This window comes from Phalangium opilio, unplaced genomic scaffold (genome assembly GCF_054372755.1).
Source record: "Phalangium opilio isolate 3A_F unplaced genomic scaffold, DU_Popi_V2 ptg000054l_1, whole genome shotgun sequence".
In the NCBI taxonomy this organism is placed as follows: Eukaryota; Metazoa; Arthropoda; class Arachnida; order Opiliones; family Phalangiidae; genus Phalangium; species Phalangium opilio.
In genome coordinates, this window is record NW_028324173.1 from 4,819,941 (window position 1) to 4,841,250 (window position 21,310).

The 21,310-nt window shown below is 47.4% G+C and overlaps 2 non-coding genes across 2 annotated transcripts; one reads left to right on the forward strand and one right to left on the reverse strand.

The window, feature by feature from the left end:
• Positions 1-7,042: 7,042 nt before the first annotated feature.
• TRNAH-GUG (transfer RNA histidin (anticodon GUG)) lies at positions 7,043-7,115 on the reverse strand. The gene has a single exon. It is a non-coding gene; the product is annotated as a tRNA-His (tRNA).
• Positions 7,116-17,788: 10,673 nt separating this feature from the next.
• On the forward strand, positions 17,789-17,861 carry TRNAS-GCU (transfer RNA serine (anticodon GCU)). Its single transcript has one exon. It is a non-coding gene; the product is annotated as a tRNA-Ser (tRNA).
• The last annotated feature ends 3,449 nt before the right edge of the window (positions 17,862-21,310 follow it).

A 21,310-nucleotide genomic window follows, 5' to 3' on the forward strand; every position in this document is an offset into this window, starting at 1 on the left:
CCCAGGTGTGCTCGAACCACCAAGCTTTCTGTTAACAGCCAAACGCGCTAACCATTGCGCCACGGAAGCCCAAAATTTAAATGTTCGTCAGGTATTGTGGAAAAACGTTGACTTTTTACGTCACATCTGAGACCTCACAACACCGCTCCCGGGTGGGCTCGAACCACCAACCTTTCGGTTAACAGCCGAACGCGCTAACCTTTTGCGCCACGGAAGCCCAAAAATGAAATGGTCGTCAGGTATTGTGGAAAAACTTTGACTTTTCACGTCACATCTGAGACCTCACAACACCGCTCCCGGGTGGGCTCGAACCACCAACCTTTTGAATAACAGCTGAGCACGCTAACCATTGCGCCACGGAAGCCCAAAATTTATATGGTCGTCAGGTATTGTGTAAAAACTTTGACTTTTCACGTCACATCTGAGACCTCACAACACCGCTCCCGGATGGGCTCGTACCACCAACCTTTCGGTTAACAGCCGAACGCGCTAACCTTTTGCGCCACGGAAGCCCAAAAATGAAATGGTCGTCAGGTATTGTGGAAAAAGTTGACTTCTTACGTAACATCTGAGACCTCACAACACCGCTCCCGGGTGGGCTCGAACCACCAACCTATTGAATAACAGCTGAACGCGCTAACCATTGCGCCACGGAAGCCCAAAATTTATATGGTCGTCAGGTATTGTGGAAAAACTTTGACTTTTTACGTCACATCTGAGACCTCACAACACCGCTCCCGGATGGGCTCGTACCACCAACCTATTGGTTAACAGCCGAAAGCGCTAACCATTGACCACGGAAGCTCAGAAATAAAATGGTTATCACGTATTGTGGAAAAGTTTTGAATTTTTACGCTACATCTGAGACCCCACAACACCTCTCCCGGGTGGGCTCGAACCACCAACCTTTCGGTTAACAGCCGAACGCGCTAACCAATGCGCCACGGAAGCCCAAAAACTAAATGATCGTCAGGTATTGTGGAAAAACTTTGACTTTTTACGTCACATCTGAGACCTCACAACACCGCTCCCGGATGGGCTCGTACCACCAACCTTTCGGTTAACAGCCGAACGCGCTAACCTTTTGCGCCACGGAAGCCCAAAAATGAAATGGTCGTCAGGTATAGTGGAATAACTTTGCTTTTTACGTTACATTTGAGATCCCACAACACCGCTCCCGGGTGAGCTCGAACCACCAACCTATTGGTTAACAGCCGAACGCGCTAAACATTGCGCCACGGAAGCCCAAAAATTAAATAGTCGTCAGGTATTGTGGAAAAAATCTGACTTTTACGTTACATTTGAGACCTCACAACTCCGCTCCCGGATGGGCTCGAACCACCAAACTTTCGGTTAAAAGCCGAACGCGCTAACCATTGAGCCACGGAAGCTCTGAAATTAAATGGTCGTCAGGTATTGTGGAAAAACTTTCACTTTTTACGTAACATCTGAGACCTCATAGCACCACTCCCAGGTGTGCTCGAACCACCAAGCTTTCTGTTAACAGCCAAACGCGCTAACCATTGCGCCACGGAAGCCCAATAATGAAATGGTCGTCAGGTATTGTGGAAAAACTTTGACTTTTCAAGTCACATCTGAGACCTCACAACACCGCTCCCGGGTGGGCTCGAACCACCAACCTATTGAATAACAGCTGAACGCGCTAACCATTGCGCCACGGAAGCCCAAAATTTATATGGTCGTCAGGTATTGTGGAAAAACTTTGACTTTTTACGTCACATCTGAGACCTCACAACACCGCTCCCGGATGGGCTCGTACCACCAACCTTTTGAATAACAGCTGAGCACGCTAACCATTGCGCCACGGAAGCCCAAAATTTATATGGTCGTCAGGTATTGTGGAAAAACTTTGACTTTTTACGTAACATCTGAAACCTCACAACACCACTCCCGGATGGGCTCGAACTACCAACCTTTCAGTTAACAGCCGAACGCGCTAAACATTGCGCCACGGAAGCCCAAAAATGAAATGGTCGTCAGGTATTGTGGAAAAAATCTGACTTTTACGTTACATTTGAGACCTCACAACTCCGCTCCCGGATGGGCTCGAACCACCAAACTTTCGGTTAAAAGCCGAACGCGCTAACCATTGCGCCACGGAAGCCCAATAATGAAATGGTCGTCAGGTATTGTGGAAAAACTTTGACTTTTCAAGTCACATCTGAGACCTCACAACACCGCTCCCGGGTGGGCTCGAACCACCAACCTATTGAATAACAGCTGAACGCGCTAACCATTGCGCCACGGAAGCCCAAAATTTATATGGTCGTCAGGTATTGTGGAAAAACTTTGACTTTTTACGTCACATCTGAGACCTCACAACACCGCTCCCGGATGGGCTCGTACCACCAACCTATTGGTTAACAGCCGAAAGCGCTAACCATTGACCACGGAAGCTCAGAAATAAAATGGTTATCACGTATTGTGGAAAAGTTTTGAATTTTTACGCTACATCTGAGACCCCACAACACCTCTCCCGGGTGGGCTCGAACCACCAACCTTTCGGTTAACAGCCGAACGCGCTAACCAATGCGCCACGGAAGCCCAAAAACTCAATGATCGTCAGGTATTGTGGAATAACTTTGCTTTTTACGTTACATTTGAGATCCCACAACACCGCTCCCGGGTGAGCTCGAACCACCAACCTATTGGTTAACAGCCGAACGCGCTAAACATTGCGCCACGGAAGCCCAAAAATCAAATAGTCGTCAGGTATTGTGGAAAAAATCTGACTTTTACGTTACATTTGAGACCTCACAACTCCGCTCCCGGATGGGCTCGAACCACCAAACTTTCGGTTAAAAGCCGAACGCGCTAACCATTGAGCCACGGAAGCTCTGAAATTAAATGGTCGTCAGGTATTGTGGAAAAACTTTCACTTTTTACGTAACATCTGAGACCTCATAGCACCACTCCCAGGTGTGCTCGAACCACCAAGCTTTCTGTTAACAGCCAAACGCGCTAACCATTGCGCCACGGAAGCCCAATAATGAAATGGTCGTCAGGTATTGTGGAAAAACTTTGACTTTTCAAGTCACATCTGAGACCTCACAACACCGCTCCCGGGTGGGCTCGAACCACCAACCTATTGAATAACAGCTGAACGCGCTAACCATTGCGCCACGGAAGCCCAAAATTTATATGGTCGTCAGGTATTGTGGAAAAACTTTGACTTTTTACGTCACATCTGAGACCTCACAACACCGCTCCCGGATGGGCTCGTACCACCAACCTTTTGAATAACAGCTGAGCACGCTAACCATTGCGCCACGGAAGCCCAAAATTTATATGGTCGTCAGGTATTGTGGAAAAACTTTGACTTTTTACGTAACATCTGAAACCTCACAACACCACTCCCGGATGGGCTCGAACTACCAACCTTTCAGTTAACAGCCGAACGCGCTAAACATTGCGCCACGGAAGCCCAAAAATGAAATGGTCGTCAGGTATTGTGGAAAAAAATCTGACTTTTACGTTACATTTGAGACCTCACAACTCCGCTCCCGGATGGGCTCGAACCACCAAACTTTCGGTTAAAAGCCGAACGCGCTAACCATTGCGCCACGGAAGCCCGATAATGAAATGGTCGTCAGGTATTGTGGAAAAACTTTGACTTTTCAAGTCACATCTGAGACCTCACAACACCGCTCCCGGGTGGGCTCGAACCACCAACCTATTGAATAACAGCTGAACGCGCTAACCATTGCGCCACGGAAGCCCAAAATTTATATGGTCGTCAGGTATTGTGGAAAAACTTTGACTTTTTACGTCACATCTGAGACCTCACAACACCGCTCCCGGATGGGCTCGTACCACCAACCTATTGGTTAACAGCCGAAAGCGCTAACCATTGACCACGGAAGCTCAGAAATAAAATGGTTATCACGTATTGTGGAAAAGTTTTGAATTTTTACGCTACATCTGAGACCCCACAACACCTCTCCCGGGTGGGCTCGAACCACCAACCTTTCGGTTAACAGCCGAACGCGCTAACCAATGCGCCACGGAAGCCCAAAAACTAAATGATCGTCAGGTATTGTGGAAAAACTTTGACTTTTTACGTCACATCTGAGACCTCACAACACCGCTCCCGGATGGGCTCGTACCACCAACCTTTCGGTTAACAGCCGAACGCGCTAACCTTTTGCGCCACGGAAGCCCAAAAATGAAATGGTCGTCAGGTATTGTGGAATAACTTTGCTTTTTACGTTACATTTGAGATCCCACAACACCGCTCCCGGGTGAGCTCGAACCACCAACCTATTGGTTAACAGCCGAACGCGCTAAACATTGCGCCACGGAAGCCCAAAAATTAAATAGTCGTCAGGTATTGTGGAAAAAATCTGACTTTTACGTTACATTTGAGACCTCACAACTCCGCTCCCGGATGGGCTCGAACCACCAAACTTTATGTTAAAAGCCGAACGCGCTAACCATTGAGCCACGGAAGCTCTGAAATTAAATGGTCGTCAGGTATTGTGGAAAAACTTTCACTTTTTACGTAACATCTGAGACCTCATAGCACCACTCCCAGGTGTGCTCGAACCACCAAGCTTTCTGTTAACAGCCAAACGCCATAACCATTGCGCCACGGAAGCCCAATAATGAAATGGTCGTCAGGTATTGTGGAAAAACTTTGACTTTTCAAGTCACATCTGAGACCTCACAACACCGCTCCCGGGTGGGATCGAACCACCAACCTATTGAATAACAGCTGAACGCGCTAACCATTGCGCCACGGAAGCCCAAAAATTATATGGTCGTCAGGTATTGTGGAAAAACTTTGACTTTTTACGTCACATCTGAGACCTCACAACACCGCTCCCGGATGGGCTCGTACCACCAACCTATTGGTTAACAGCCGAAAGCGCTAACCATTGACCACGGAAGCACAGAAATAAAATGGTTATCACGTATTGTGGAAAAGTTTTGAATTTTTACGCTACATCTGAGACCCCACAACACCTCTCCCGGGTGGGCTCGAACCACCAACCTTTCGGTTAACAGCCGAACGCGCTAACCAATGCGCCACGGAAGCCCAAAAACTAAATGATCGTCAGGTATTGTGGAAAAACTTTGACTTTTTACGTCACATCTGAGACCTCACAACACCGCTCCCGGATGGGCTCGTACCACCAACCTTTCGGTTAACACCCGAACGCGCTAACCTTTTGCGCCACGGAAGCCCAAAAATGAAATGGTCGTCAGGTATTGTGGAATAACTTTGCTTTTTACGTTACATTTGAGATCCCACAACACCGCTCCCGGGTGAGCTCGAACCACCAACCTATTGGTTAACAGCCGAACGCGCTAAACATTGCGCCACGGAAGCCCAAAAATTAAATAGTCGTCAGGTATTGTGGAAAAAATCTGACTTTTACGTTACATTTGAGACCTCACAACTCCGCTCCCGGATTTGCTCGAACCACCAAACTTTCGGTTAAAAGCCGAACGCGCTAACCATTGAGCCACGGAAGCTCTGAAATTAAATGGTCGTCAGGTATTGTGGAAAAACTTTGACTTTTTACGTAACATCTGAGACCTCATAGCACCGCTCCCAGGTGTGCTCGAACCACCAAGCTTTCTGTTAACAGCCAAACGCGCTAACCATTGCGCCACGGAAGCCCAAAATTTAAATGTTCGTCAGGTATTGTGGAAAAACGTTGACTTTTTACGTCACATCTGAGACCTCACAACACCGCTCCCGGGTGGGCTCGAACCACCAACCTTTTGAATAACAGCTGAGCACGCTAACCATTGCGCCACGGAAGCCCAAAAATAATATTGTCGTCAGGTATTGTGGAAAAACCTTGACTTTTTACGTCACATCTGAGACCTCACAACACCGCTCCCGGATAGGCTCGAACCACCAACCTTTTGAATAACAGCTGAGCACGCTAACCATTGCGCCACGGAAGCCCAAAATTTATATGGTCGTCAGGTATTGTGGAAAAACTTTGACTTTTTACGTAACATCTGAAACCTCACAACACCACTCCCGGATGGGCTCGAACTACCAACCTTTCAGTTAAAAGCCGAACGCGCTAAACATTGCGCCACGGAAGCCCAAAAATGAAATGGTCGTCAGGTATTGTGGAAAAAATCTGACTTTTACGTTACATTTGAGACCTCACAACTCCGCTCCCGGATGGGCTCGAACCACCAAACTTTCGGTTAAAAGCCGAACGCGCTAACCATTGAGCCACGGAAGCTCTGAAATTAAATGGTCGTCAGGTATTGTGGAAAAACTTTGACTTTTTACGTAACATCTGAGACCTCATAGCACCACTCCCAGGTGTGCTCGAACCACCAAGCTTTCTGTTAACAGCCAAACGCGCTAACCATTGCGCCACGGAAGCCCAATAATGAAATGGTCGTCAGGTATTGTGGAAAAACTTTGACTTTTCAAGTCACATCTGAGACCTCACAACACCGCTCCCGGGTGGGCTCGAACCACCAACCTATTGAATAACAGCTGAACGCGCTAACCATTGCGCCACGGAAGCCCAAAATTCATATGGTCGTCAGGTATTGTGGAAAAACTTTGACTTTTTACGTCACAACTGAGACCTCACAACACCGCTCCCGGATGGGCTCGTACCACCAACGTTTCGGTTAACAGCCGAACGCGCTAACCTTTTGCGCCACGGAAGCCCAAAAATGAAATGGTCGTCAGGTATTGTGGAATAACTTTGCTTTTTACGTTACATTTGAGATCCCACAACACCGCTCCCGGGTGAGCTCGAACCACCAACCTATTGGTTAACAGCCGAAAGCGCTAACCATTGAGCCACGGAAGCTCAGAAATAAAATGGTTATCACGTATTGTGGAAAAGTTTTTAATTTTTACGCTACATCTGAGACCCCACAACACCTCTCCCGGGTGGGCTCGAACTACCAACCTTTCGGTTAACAGCCGAACGCGTTAGCCAATGCGCCACGGAAGCCCAAAAATTAAATGATCGTCAGGTATTGTGGAAAAACTTTGACTTTTTACGTAACATCTAAAACCTCACAACACCGCTCCCGGATGGTCTCGAACCACCAACCTTTCAGTTCACAGCCGAACGCGCTAAACATTGCGCCACGGAAGCCCAAAAATTAAATAGTCGTCAGGTATTGTGGAAAAAATCTGACTTTTACCTTACATTTGAGACCTCATAGCACCACTCCCAGGTGTGCTCGAACCACCAAGCTTTCTGTTAACAGCCAAACGCGCTAACCATTGCGCCACGGAAGCCCAAAAATTAAATGATCGTCAGGTATTGTGGAAAAACTTTGACTTTTTACGTCACATCTGAGACCTCACAACACCGCTCCCGGATAGGCTCGAACCACCAACCTTTCGGTTAACAGCCGAACGCGCTAACCTTTGCGCCACGGAAGCCCAAAAATGAAATGGTCGTCAGGTATTGTGGAAAAACTTTGAATTTTTACGTCACAACTGAGACCTCACAACACCGCTCCCGGGTGCGCTCGAACCACCAACCTTTTGAATAACAGCTGAACGCGCTAACCATTGCGCCACGGAAGCCCAAAATTTATATGGTCGTCAGGTATTGTGGAAAAACTTTGCTTTTTACGTTACATTTGAGATCCCACAACACCGCTCCCAGGTGAGCTCGAACCACCAACCTATTGGTTAACAGCCAAAAGCGCTAACCATTGAGCCACGGAAGCTCAGAAATAAAATGGTTATCACGTATGGTGGAAACGTTTTGAATTTTTACGCTACATCTGAGACCCCACAACACCTCTCCCGGATGGGCTCGAACCACTAAACTTTCGGTTAAAAGCCGAACGCGCTAACCATTGAGCCACGGAAGCTCTGATATTAAATGGTCGTCAGGTATTGTGGAAAAACTTTGACTTTTTACGTAACATCTGAGACCTCATAGCACCGCTCCCAGGTGTGCTCGAACCACGGAAGCTCTGAAATTAAATGGTCGTCAGGTATTGTGGAAAAACATTGACTTTTTACGTAACATCTGAGACCTCATAGCACCGCTCCCAGGTGTGCTCGAACCACCGAGCTTTCTGTTAACAGCCAAACGCGCTAACCATTGCGCCACGGATGCCCAAAAATTAAATGATCGTCAGGTATTGTGGAAAAACTTTGACTTTTTACGTCACATCTGAGACCTCACAACACCGCTCCCGGGTGGGCTCGAACCACCAACCTTTTGAATAACAGCTGAGCACGCTAACCATTGCGCCACGGAAGCCCAAAAATAATATTGTCGTCAGGTATTGTGCAAAAACCTTGACTTTTTACGTCACATCTGAGACCTCACAACACCGCTCCCGGATAGGCTCGAACCACCAACCTTTCGGTTAACAGCCGAACGCGCTAACCTTTGCGCCACGGAAGCCTAAAAATGAAATGGTCGTCAGGTATTGTGGAAAAGCTTTGAATTTTTACGTCACATCTGAGACCTCACAACACCGCTCCCAGGTGGGCTCGAACCACCAACCTTTTGAATAACAGCTGAACGCGCTAACCATTGCGCCACGGAAGCCCAAAATTTATATGGTCGTCAGGTATTGTGGAATAACTTTGCTTTTTACGTTACATTTGAGATCCCACAACACCGCTCCCGGGTGAGCTCGGGGGAGCGGGGTTGTGAGGTCTCAAATGTAACGTAAAAGTCAGATTTTTTCCACAATACCTGACGAATATTTAATTTTTGGGCTTCCGTGGCGCAATGTTTAGCGCGTTCGGCTTTAACTGAAAGGTTGGTGGTTCGAGCCCATCCGGGAGCGGTGTTGTGAGGTTTCAGATGTGACGTAAAAAGTCAAATTTTTCCACAATACCTGACGACCACAGAAATTTTGGGCTTCCGTGGCGCAATGGTTAGCGCGCTCAGCTGTTATTCAAAAGGTTGGTGGTTCGAGCCCACCCGGGAGAGGTGTTGTGGGGTCTCAGATGTAGCGTAAAAATTCAAAACTTTTCCACAATACGTGATAACCATTTTGTTTCTGAGCTTCCGTGGCTCAATGGTTAGTGCTTTCGGCTGTTAACCAATAGGTTGGTGGTTCGAGCTCACCTGGGAGCGGTGTTGTGGGATCTCAAATGTAACGTAAAAAGCAAAGTTATTCCACAATTATTGACGACCATTTAATTTTTGGGCTTCCGTAGCGCAATGGTTAGCGCGTTCGGCTGTTAACCGAAAGGTTGGTGGTACGAGCCCATCCGGGAGCGGTGTTGTGAGGTCTCAGATGTGACGTAAAAAGTCCAAGTTTTTCCACAATACCTGACGATCATTTAATTTTTGGGCTTCCGTGGCGCAATGGTTAGCGCGTTTGGCTGTTAACAGAAAGCTTGGTGGTTCGAGCACACCTGGGAGTGGTGCTATGAGGTCTCAGATGTTACGTAAAATGTCAAAGTTTTTCCACAATACCTGACGATCATTTAATTTCAGAGCTTCCGTGGCTCAATGGTTAGCGCGTTCGGCTTTTAACCGAAAGTTTGGTGGGTCGAGCCCATCCGGGAGAGGTGTTGTGGGGTCTCAAATGTAACGTAAAAGTCAGATTTTTTCCACAATACCTGACGACTATTTAATTTTTGGGCTTCCGTGGCGCAATATTTAGCGCGTTCGGCTGTTAACCGAAAGGGTGGTGGTTCGAGCCCATCCAGGAGCAGGGTTGTGAGGTCTCAAATGTAACGTAAAAGTCAGATTTTTTCCACAATACCTGACGACCATTTAATTTTTGGGCTTCCTTGGCGCAATGGTTAGTGCGTTCGGCTGTTAACCGAAAGGGTGGTGGTTCGAGCCCATCCGGGAGCGGTGTTGTGAGGTCTCAGATCTGACGTAAAAAGTCAAAGTTTTTCCACAATACCTGACGATCATATAATTTTTGGGCTTCCGTGGCGCATTGGTTAGCGCGTTCGGCTGTTAACCGAAAGGTTGGTGGTTCGAGCCCACCCGGGAGCGGTGTTGTGGGGTCTCAGATGTAGCGTAAAAATTCAAAACTTTTCCACAATACGTGATAACCATTTTATTTCTGAGCTTCCGTGGCTCAATGGTTAGCGCTTTCGGCTGTTAACCAATAGGTTGGTGGTTCGAGCTCACCTGGGAGCGGTGTTGTGGGATCTCAAATGTAACGTAAAAAGCAAAGTTATTCCACAATTATTGACGACCATTTAATTTTTGGGCTTCCGTAGCGCAATGGTTAGCGCGTTCGGCTGTTAACCGAAAGGTTGGTGGTACGAGCCCATCCGGGAGCGGTGTTGTGAGGTCTCAGATGTGACGTAAAAAGTCCAAGTTTTTCCACAATACCTGACGACCATTTAATTTCAGAGCTTCCGTGGCTCAATGGTTAGCGCGTTCGGCTTTTAACCGAAAGTTTGGTGGTTCGAGCCCATCCGGGAGCGTTTTGTGAGGTCTCAGATGTAACGTAAAAAGTCAGAGTTTTTCCATAATACCTGACGAACATATAATTTTTGGGCTTCCGTGGCGCAAAGGTTAGCGCGTTCGGCTGTTAACCGAAAGGGTGGTGGTTCGAGCCCATCCAGGAGCAGGGTTGTGAGGTCTCAAATGTAACGTAAAAGTCAGATTTTTTCCACAATACCTGACGACCATTTAATTTTTGGGCTTCCGTGGCGCAATGGTTAGTGCGTTCGGCTGTTATCCGAAAGGGTGGTGGTTCGAGCCCATCCGGGAGCGGTGTTGTGAGGTCTCAGATGTGACGTAAAATGTCAAAGTTTTTCCACAATACCTGACGACCATTTCATTTTTGGGCTTCCGTGGCTCAATGGTTAGCGCGTTCGACTGTTAACCGAAAGGGTGGTGGTTCGAGCCCATCCGTGAGCGGTGTTGTGAGGTCTCAGATGTGACGTAAAAAGACAAACTTTTTCCACAATACCTGACGACCATTTCATTTTTGGGCTTCCGTGGAGCAAAGCTTAGCGCGTTCGGCTGTTAACCGAAAGGTTGGTGGTTCGAGCCTATCCGGGAGCGGTGTTGTGAGGTCTCAGATCTGACGTAAAAAGTCAAAGTTTTTCCACAATACCTGACGATCATATAATTTTTGGGCTTCCGTGGCGCATTGGTTAGCGCGTTCGGCTGTTAACCGAAAGGTTGGTGGTTCGAGCCCATCCGGGAGCGGTGTTGTGAGGTCTCAGATGTGACGTAAAAAGTCCAAGTTTTTCCACAATACCTGACGACCATTTAATTTCAGAGCTTCCGTGGCTCAATGGTTAGCGCGTTCGGCTTTTAACCGAAAGTTTGGTGGTTCGAGCCCATCCGGGAGCGTTTTGTGAGGTCTCAGATGTAACGTAAAAAGTCAGAGTTTTTCCATAATACCTGACGAACATATAATTTTTGGGCTTCCGTGGCGCAAAGGTTAGCGCGTTCGGCTGTTAACCGAAAGGGTGGTGGTTCGAGCCCATCCAGGAGCAGGGTTGTGAGGTCTCAAATATAACGTAAAAGTCAGATTTTTTCCACAATACCTGACGACTATTTAATTTTTGGGCTTCCGTGGCGCAATATTTAGCGCGTTCGGCTGTTAACTGAAAGGTTGGTGGTTCGAGCCCATCCGGGAGCGTTTTGTGAGGTCTCAGATGTAACGTAAAAGTCAGATTTTTTCCACAATACCTGACGACTATTTAATTTTTGGGCTTCCGTGGCGCATTGTTTAGCGCGTTCGGCTGTTAACTGAAAGGTTGGTGGTTCGAGCCCATCCAGGGGCGGGGTTATGAGGTCTCAAATGTAACGTAAAAGTCAGATTTTTTCCACAATACCTGACGAACATTTAATTTTTGGGCTTCCGTGGTGCAATGGTTAGCGCGTTCAGCAGTTTACCGAAAGAGTGGTGGTTCGAGCCCATCCGGGAGCGGTGTTGTGAGGTTTCAGATCTGACGTAAAAAGTCAAAGTTTTTCCACAATACCTGACGATCATAAAATTTTTGGGCTTCCGTGGCGTATTGGTTAGCGCGTTCGGCTGTTAACCGAAAGGTTGGTGGTTCGAGCCCACCCGGGAGCGGTGTTGTGGGGTCTCAGATGTAGCGTAAAAATTCAAAACTTTTCCACAATACGTGATAACCATTTTATTTCTGAGCTTCCGTGGCTCAATGGTTAGCGCTTTCGGCTGTTAACCAATAGGTTGGTGGTTCGAGCTCACCTAGGAGCGGTGTTGTGGGATCTCAAATGTAACGTAAAAAGCAAAGTTATTCCACAATTATTGACGACCATTTAATTTTTGGGCTTCCGTGGCTCAATGGTTAGCGCGTTCGGCTTTTAACCGAAAGTTTGGTGGTTCGAGCCCATCCGGGAGCGTTTTGTGAGGTCTCAGATGTAACGTAAAAAGTCAGAGTTTTTCCATAATACCTGACGAACATATAATTTTTGGGCTTCCGTGGCGCAAAGGTTAGCGCGTTCGGCTGTTAACCGAAAGGGTGGTGGTTCGAGCCCATCCAGGAGCAGGGTTGTGAGGTCTCAAATGTAACGTAAAAGTCAGATTTTTTCCACAATACCTGACGACTATTTAATTTTTGGGCTTCCGTGGCGCAATATTTAGCGCGTTCGGCTGTTAACTGAAAGGTTGGTGGTTCGAGCCCATCCAGGAGCGGGGTTGTGAGGTCTCAAATGTAGCGTAAAAGTCAGATTTTTTCCACAATACCTGACGAACATTTAATTTTTGGGCTTCCGTGGTGCAATGGTTTGCGCGTTCAGCAGTTTACCGAAAGAGTGGTGGTTCGAGCCCATCCGGGAGCGGTGTTGTGAGGTTTCAGATGTGACGTAAAAAGCCAAATTTTTCCACAATACCTGACGACCACAGAAATTTTGGGCTTCCGTGGCGCAATGGTTAGCGCGCTCAGCTGTTATTCAAAAGGTTGGTGGTTCGAGCCCACCCGGGAGCGGTGTTGTGAGGTCTCAGATGTGACGTAAAAAGTCAAAGTTTTTCCACAATACCTGACGATCATTTAATTTTTGGGCTTCCGTGGCGCAATGGTTAGCGCGTTTGGCTGTTAACATAAAGGTTGGTGGTTCAAGCACCTGGGAGCGATGCTATGAGGTCTCAGATGTTACGTAAAAAGTCAAAGTTTTTCCACAATACCTGGCGACTATTTAATTTCAGAGCTTCCGTGGCTCAATAAGTAGCGCGTTCGGCTGTTAACCAAAAGGTTGGTGGTTCGAACCCACCCGGGAGCGGTGTTGTGGGATCTCAAATGTAACGTAAAAAGCAAAGTTTTTCCATAATACCTGACGACCGTTTAATTTTTGGGCTTCCGCAGCGCAATGGTTAGCGCGTTTGGCTGTTAACAGAAAGGTTGGTGGTTCGAGCACCTGGGAGCGGTGCTATGAGGTCTCAGATGTTACGTAAAAAGTTAAAGTTTTTCCACAATACCTGGCGACCATTTAATTTCAGAGCTTCCGTGGCTCAATAAGTAGCGCGTTCGGCTGTTAGCCAAAAGGTTGGTGGTTCGAGCCCACCCGGGAGAGGTGTTGTGGGGTCTCAGATGTAGCGTAAAAATTCAAAACTTTTCCACAATACGTGATAACCATTTTATTTCCGAGCTTCCGTGGCTCAATGTTTAGCGCTTTTGGCTGTTAACCAATAGGTTGGTGGTTCGAGCTCACCTGGGAGCGGTGTTGTGGGATCTCAAATGTAACGTAAAAAGCAAAGTTTTTCCACAATACCTGACGACCATATAAGTTTTGGGCTTCCGTGGCGCAAAGGTTAGCGCGTTCGGCTGTTAACCGAAAGGTTGGTGGTTCGAGCCTATCCAGGAGCGGTGTTGTGAGGTCTAAGATGTGACGTAAAAAGTCAAGGTTTTTCCACAATACCTGACGACAATATTATTTTTGGGCTTCCGTGGCGCAATGGTTAGCGTGCTCAGCTGTTATTCAAAAGGTTGGTGGTTCGAGCCCACCCGGGAGCGGTGTTGTGAGGTCTCAGATGTGACGTAAAAAGTCAAAGTTTTTCCACAATACCTGACGATCATTTAATTTTTGGGCTTCCGTGGCGCAATGGTTAGCGCGTTTGGCTGTTAACAGAAAGCTTGGTGGTTCGAGCACACCTGGGAGTGGTGCTATGAGGTCTCAGATGTTACGTAAAATGTCAAAGTTTTTCCACAATACCTGACGACCATTTCATTTTTGGGCTTCCGTGGCGCAAAGCTTAGCGCGTTCGGCTGTTAACCGAAAGGATGGTGGTTCGAGCCTATCCGGGAGCGGTGTTGTGAGGTCTCAGATGTGACGTAAAAAGTCAAGGTTTTTCCACAATACCTGACGACAATATTATTTTTGGGCTTCCGTGGCGCAATGGTTAGCGTGCTCAACTGTTATTCAAAAGGTTGGTGGTTCGAGCCAACCCGGGAGCGGTGTTGTGAGGTCTCAGATCTGACGTAAAAAGTCAAAGTTTTTCCACAATACCTGACGATCATTTAATTTTTGGGCTTCCGTGGCGCATTGGTTAGCTCTTCGGCTGTTAACCGAAAGGTTGGTGGTTCGAGCCCACCCGGGATAGGTGTTGTGGGGTCTCAGATGTAGCGTAAAAGTTCAAAACTTTTCCACAATACGTGATAACCATTTTATTTCTGAGCTTCCGTGGCTCAATGGTTAGCGCTTTCGGCTGTTAACCAATAGGTTGGTGGTTCGAGCCCATCCGGGAGCGGTGTTGTGAGGTCTCAGATGTGACGTAAAAAGTCAAGGTTTTTCCACAATACCTGACGACAATATTATTTTTGGGCTTCCGTGGCGCAATGGTTAGCGCGCTCAGTTGTTATTCAAAAGGTTGGTGGTTCGAGCCCACCCGGGAGCGGTGTTGTGAGGTCTCAGATGTGACGTAAAAAGTCAAAGATTTTCCACAATACCTGACGATCATTTAATTTTTGGGCTTCCGTGGCGCAATGGTTAGCGCGTTTGGCTGTTAAGAGAAAGGTTGGTGGTTCGAGCACCTGGGAGCGGTGCTATGAGGTCTCAGATGTTACGTAAAAAGTCAAAGTTTTTCCACAATACCTGGCGACCATTTAATTTCAGAGCTTCTGTGGCTCAATAAGTAGCGCGTTCGGCTGTTAACCAAAAGGTTGGTGGTTCGAGCCCACCCGGGAGTGTGTTGTGGGGTCTCAGATGTAACGTAAAAATTCAAAACTTTTCCACAATACGTGATAACCATTTTATTTCTGAGCTTCCGTGGCTCAATGGTGCGCGCTTTTGGCTGTTAACCAATAGGTTGGTGGTTCGAGCTCACCTGGGAGCGGTGTTGTGGGATCTCAAATGTAACGTAAAAAGCAAAGTTTTTCCACAATTCCTGACGACCATTTCATTTTTGGGCTTCCGTGGCGCAAAGGTTAGCGCGTTCGGCTGTTAACCGAAAGGTTGGTGGTTCGAGCCTATCCGGGAGCGATGTTGTGAGGTCTAATATGTGACGTAAAAAGTCAAGGTTTTTCCACAATACCTGACGACAATATTATTTTTGGGCTTCCGTGGCGCAATGGTTAGCGTGCTCAGGTGTTATTCAAAAGGTTTGTGGTTCGAGCCCACCCGGGAGCGGTGTTGTGAAGTCTCAGATGTGACGTAAAAAGTCAAAGTTTTTCCACAATACCTGACGATCATTTAATTTTTGGGCTTCCGTGGCTCAATGGTTAGCGCGTTCGGCTTTTAACCGAAAGTTTGGTGGTTCGAGCCCATCCGGGAGCGTTTGTGAGGTCTCAGATGTAACGTAAAAAGTCAGAGTTTTTCCACAATACCTGACGAACATTTAATTTTTGGGCTTCCGTGGCGCAATGGTTAGCGCGTTTGGCTGTTAACAGAAAGGTTGGTGGTTCGAGCACCTGGGAGCGGTGCTATGAGGTCTCAGATGTTACGTAAAAAGTCAAAGTTTTTCCACAATACCTGACGACCATTTAATTTCAGAGCTTCCGTGGCTCAATGGTTAGCGCGTTCGGCTTTTAACCGAAAGTTTGGTGGTTCGAGCCCATCCGGGAGCGTTTTGTGAGGTCTCAGATGTGACGTAAAAAGTCAAAGTTTTTCCACAATACCTGACGATCATTTAATTTTTGGGCTTTCGTGGCGCAATGGTTAGCGCGTTCGGCTGTTAACCGAAAGGATGGTGGTTCGAGCCCATCCGGGAGCGGTGTTGTGAGGTCTCAGATGTGACGTAAAAAGTCAAAGTTTTTCCACAATACCTGACGACCATTTCATTTTTGGGCTTCCGTGGCGCAATGGTTAGCGCGTTCGGCTGTTAACCGAAAGGATGGTAGTTCGAGCCCATCCGGGAGCGGTGTTGTGAGGTCTCAGATGTGACGTAAAAAGTCAAAGTTTTTCCACAATACCTGACGACCATTTCATTTTTGGGCTTCCGTGGCGCAAAGCTTAGCGCGTTCGGCTGTTAACCGAAAGGTTGGTGGTTCGAGCCTATCCGGGAGCGGTGTTGTGAGGTCTCAGATGTGACGTAAAAAGTCAAGGATTTTCCACAATACCTGACGACAATATTATTTTTGGGCTTCCGTGGCGCAATGGTTAGCGTGGTCAACAGTTATTCAAAAGGTTGGTGGTTCGAGCCCACCCTGGAGCAGTGTTGTGAGGTCTCAGATCTGACGTAAAAAGTCAAAGTTTTTCCACAATACCTGACGATCATTTAATTTTTGGGCTTCCGTGGCGCATTGGTTAGCGCGTTCGGCTGTTAACCGAAAGGTTGGTGGTTCGAGCCCACCCGGGATAGGTGTTGTGGGGTCTCAGATGTAGCGTAAAAATTCAAAACTTTTCCACAATACGTGATAACCATTTTATTTCTCAGCTTCCGTGGCTCAATGGTTAGCGCTTTCGGCTGTTAACCAATAGGTTGGTGGTTCGAGCCCACCCGGGAGCGGTGTTGTGAGGTCTCAGATGTGACGTAAAAAGTCAAAGATTTTCCACAATACCTGACGATCATTTAATTTTTGGGCTTCCATGGCGCAATGGTTAGCGCGTTTGGCTGTTAACAGAAAGCTTGGTGGTTCGAGCACACCTGGGAGCGGGGTTGTGAGGTCTCAAATGTAACGTAAAAAGTCAGCTTTTTCCACAATACCTGACGACTATTTAATTTTTGGGCTTCCGTGGCGCAATGTTTAGCGCGTTCGGCTGTTAAGTGAAAGGTTGGTGGTTCGAGCCCATCCGGGAGCGGTGTTGTGAGGTTTCAGATGTGACGTAAAAAGTCAAATTTTTCCTCAATACCTGACGACCACAGAAATATTGGGCTTCCGTGGCGCAATGGTTAGCGCGCTCAGTTGTTATTCAAAAGGTTGGTGGTTCGAGCCCACCCGGGAGCGGTGTTGTGAGGTCTCAGATGTGACGTAAAAGTCAAAGATTTTCCACAATTCCTGACGACCATTTCATTTTTGGGCTTCCGTGGCGCAAAGGTTAGCGCGTTCGGCTGTTAACCGAAAGGTTGGTGGTTCGAGCCTATCCGGGAGCGATGTTGTGAGGTCTAATATGTGACGTAAAAAGTCAAGGTTTTTCCACAATACCTGACGACAATATTATTTTTGGGCTTCCGTGGCGCAATGGTTAGCGTGCTCAGGTGTTATTCAAAAGGTTTGTGGTTCGAGCCCACCCGGGAGCGGTGTTGTGAAGTCTCAGATGTGACGTAAAAAGTCAAAGTTTTTCCACAATACCTGACGATCATTTAATTTTTGGGCTTCCGTGGCTCAATGGTTAGCGCGTTCGGCTTTTAACCGAAAGTTTGGTGGTTCGAGCCCATCCGGGAGCGTTTTGTGAGGTCTCAGATGTAACGTAAAAAGTCAGAGTTTTTCCACAATACCTGACGAACATTTAATTTTTGGGCTTCCGTGGCGCAATGGTTAGCGCGTTCGGCTGCTAACCGAAAGGGTGGTGTTTCGAGCCCATCCGGGAGCGGTGTTGTGACGTTTCAGATGTAACGTAAAAAGTCAAAGTTTTTCCACAATACCTGACGATCATTTAATTTTTGGGCTTCCGTGGCGCAATGGTTAGCGCGTTCGGCTGTTAACCGAAAGGGTGGTGGTTCGAGCCCATCCGGGAGCGGTGTTGTGAGGTCTCAGTTGTGACGTAAAAATTCAAAGTTTTTCCACAATACCTGACGACCATTTCATTTTTGGGCTTCCGTGGCGCAAAGCTTAGCGCGTTCGGCTGTTAACCGAAAGGTTGGTGGTTCGAGCCTATCCGGGAGCGGTGTTGTGAGGTCTCAGATTAGACGTAAAAAGTCAAAGTTTTTCCACAATACCTGACGACCATATAAATTTTGGGTTGTTAGCCCGTTCAGCTGTTATTCAAAAGGTTGGTGATTCGAGCTCACCTGGGAGCGGTGTTGTGGGATCTCAAATGTAACGTAAAAAGCAAAGTTTTTCCACAATACCTGACGAACATTTAATTTTTGGGCTTCCGTGGCGCAATGGTTAGCGCGTTCGGCTGTTAACCGAAAGGGTGGTGGTTCGAGCCCATCCGGGAGCGGGGTTGTGAGGTCTCAAATGTAACGTAAAAGTCAGATTTTTTCCACAATACCTGACGACTATTTAATTTTTGGGCTTCCGTGGCGCAATGTTTAGCGCGTTCGGCTGTTAACTGAAAGGTTGGTGGTTCGAGCCCATCCGGGAGCGGTGTTGTGAGGTTTCAGATGTGACGTAAAAAGTCAAATTTTTCCACAATACCTGACGACTACATAAATTTTGGGCTTCCGTGGCGCAATGGTTAGCGCGCTCAGCTGTTATTCAAAAGGTTGGTGGTTCGAGCCCACCCGGGAGCGGTGTTGTGGGATCTCAAATGTAACGTAAAAAGCAAAGTTTTTCCACAATACCTGACGACCATTTAATTTTTGGGCTTCCGTAGCGCAATGGTTAGCGCGTTCGGCTGTTAACCGAAAGGTTGGTGGTACGAGCCCATCCGGGAGCGTTTCGTGAGGTCTCAGATGTAACGTAAAAAGTCAGAGTTTTTCCACAATACCTGACGAACATTTAATTTTTGGGCTTCCGTGGCGCAATGGTTAGCGCGTTCGGCTGTTAACCGAAAGGTTGGTGGTACGAGCTTATCCGGGAGCGGTGTTGTGAGGTCTCAGATTAGACGTAAAAAGTCAAAGTTTTTCCACAATACCTGACGACCATATAAATTTTGGGTTGTTAGCCCGTTCAGCTGTTATTCAAAAGGTTGGTGATTCGAGCTCACCTGGGAGCGGTGTTGTGGGATCTCAAATGTAACGTAAAAAGCAAAGTTTTTCCACAATACCTGACGAACATTTAATTTTTGGGCTTCCGTGGCGCAATGGTTAGCGCGTTCGGCTGTTAACCGAAAGGGTGGTGGTTCGAGCCCATCCGGGAGCGGGGTTGTGAGGTCTCAAATGTAACGTAAAAGTCAGATTTTTTCCACAATACCTGACGACTATTTAATTTTTGGGCTTCCGTGGCGCAATGTTTAGCGCGTTCGGCTGTTAACTGAAAGGTTGGTGGTTCGAGCCCATCCGGGAGCGGTGTTGTGAGGTTTCAGATGTGACGTAAAAAGTCAAATTTTTCCACAATACCTGACGACTACATAAATTTTGGGCTTCCGTGGCGCAATGGTTAGCGCGCTCAGCTGTTATTCAAAAGGTTGGTGGTTCGAGCCCACCCGGGAGCGGTGTTGTGAGGTCTCAGATGTGACGTAAAAAGTCAAAGTTTTTCCACAATACCTGACGACCATTTCATTTTTGGGCTTCCGTGGCGCAAAGGTTAGCGCGTTCGGCTGTTAACCGAAAGGTTGGTGGTTCGAGCCCATCCGGGAGCGTTTCGTGAGGTCTCAGATGTAACGTAAAAAGTCAGAGTTTTTCCACAATACCTGACGAACATTTAATTTTTGGGCTTCCGTGGCGCAATTGTTAGCGCGTTCGGCTGTTAACCGAAAGGTTGGTGGTACGAGCTTATCCGGGAGCGGTGTTGTGAGGTCTCAGATTAGACGTAAAAAGTCAAAGTTTTTCCACAATACCTGACGACCATATAAATTTTGGGTTGTTAGCCCGTTCAGCTGTTATTCAAAAGGTTGGTGATTCGAGCTCACCTGGGAGCGGTGTTGTGGGATCTCAAATGTAACGTAAAAAGAAAAGTTTTTCCACAATACCTGACGAACATTTCATTTTTGGGCTTCCGTGGCGCAAAGCTTAGCGCGTTCGGCTGTTAGCCGAAAGGTTGGTGGTTCGAGCCTATCCGGGAGCGGTGTTGTGAGGTCTCAGATGTGACGTAAAAAGTCAAGGTTTTTCCACAATACCTGACGACAATATTATTTTTGGGCTTCCGTGGCGCATTGGTTAGCGCGTTCGGCTGTTAACCGAAAGGTTGGTGGTTCGAGCCCACCCGGGAGAGGTGTTGTGGGGTCTCAGATGTAGCGTAAAAATTCAAAACTTTTCCACAATACGTGATAACCATTTTATTTCTGAGCTTCCGTGGCTCAATGGTTAGCGCTTTCGGCTGTTACCAATAGGTTGGTGGTTCGAGCTCACCTGGGAGCGGTGTTGTGGGATCTCAAATGTAACGCAAAAAGCAAAGTTATTCCACAATACCTGACGACCATTTAATTTTTGGGCTTCCGTAGCGCAATGGTTAGCGCGTTCGGCTGTTAACCGAAAGGTTGGTGGTACGAGCCCATCCGGGAGCGGTGTTGTGAGGTCTCAGATGTGACGAAAAAATTCAAAATTTTTCCACAATACCTGACGACCATTTCATTTTTGGGCTTCCGTGGCGCAAAGGTTAGCGCGTTCGGCTGTTAACCGAAAGGTTGGTGGTACGAGCTTATCCGGGAGCGGTGTTGTGAGGTCTCAGATTAGACGTAAAAAGTCAAAGTTTTTCCACAATACCTGACGACCATATAAATTTTGGGTTGTTAGCCCGTTCAGCTGTTATTCAAAAGGTTGGTGATTCGAGCTCACCTGGGAGCGGTGTTGTGGGATCTCAAATGTAACGTAAAAAGCAAAGTTTTTCCACAATACCTGACGAACATTTAATTTTTGGGCTTCCGTGGCGCAATGGTTAGCGCGTTCGGCTGTTAACCGAAAGGGTGGTGGTTCGAGCCCATCCGGGAGCGGGGTTGTGAGGTCTCAAATGTAACGTAAAAGTCAGATTTTTTCCACAATACCTGACGACTATTTAATTTTTGGGCTTCCGTGGCGCAATGTTTAGCGCGTTCGGCTGTTAACTGAAAGGTTGGTGGTTCGAGCCCATCCGGGAGCGGTGTTGTGAGGTTTCAGATGTGACGTAAAAAGTCAAATTTTTCCACAATACCTGACGACTACATAAATTTTGGGCTTCCGTGGCGCAATGGTTAGCGCGCTCAGCTGTTATTCAAAAGGTTGGTGGTTCGAGCCCACC